We start from the raw sequence: 406 nt of genomic DNA, 5'->3' as shown, positions 1-406 counted from the left end.
CCTTTCTCTTTCTATCACAGTTCCTTGTAATGTACTTTGTCGAATGCCCAGGTATCTGAAAACTTGTATACGCATTTGTCACACAGGATCATTGTCACACTTTTTGGGTGGACTTTTGTTCCCTGGAAAGATAATCAATTACCAAATGGTCTAGTGACCAGTTGTTTTTTATTCCCCTTGTGGGAACTGGGCATCATTGACTGGGCATCATTTTTATTTTACTGACCTTAGGAAGGTGATGAGCTGCTTTCTCGAACTGCTTCATGTAGGGTGGCTTGGAGGGATCTTCATGGTGATGTTCACATATATCTGATGCCCTTGTCCTTCTGGATAGAAGTGCTCATTGGTTTGGAGGGTGCAGTTTGAGGATCTTTGATAAATTTCTACCTGAATTCTTATAGCTAGT

This window comes from Chiloscyllium punctatum, chromosome 40, assembly GCF_047496795.1.
Source record: "Chiloscyllium punctatum isolate Juve2018m chromosome 40, sChiPun1.3, whole genome shotgun sequence".
NCBI lineage: Eukaryota > Metazoa > Chordata > Chondrichthyes > Orectolobiformes > Hemiscylliidae > Chiloscyllium > Chiloscyllium punctatum.
This window is presented reverse-complemented; position numbering follows the sequence as displayed.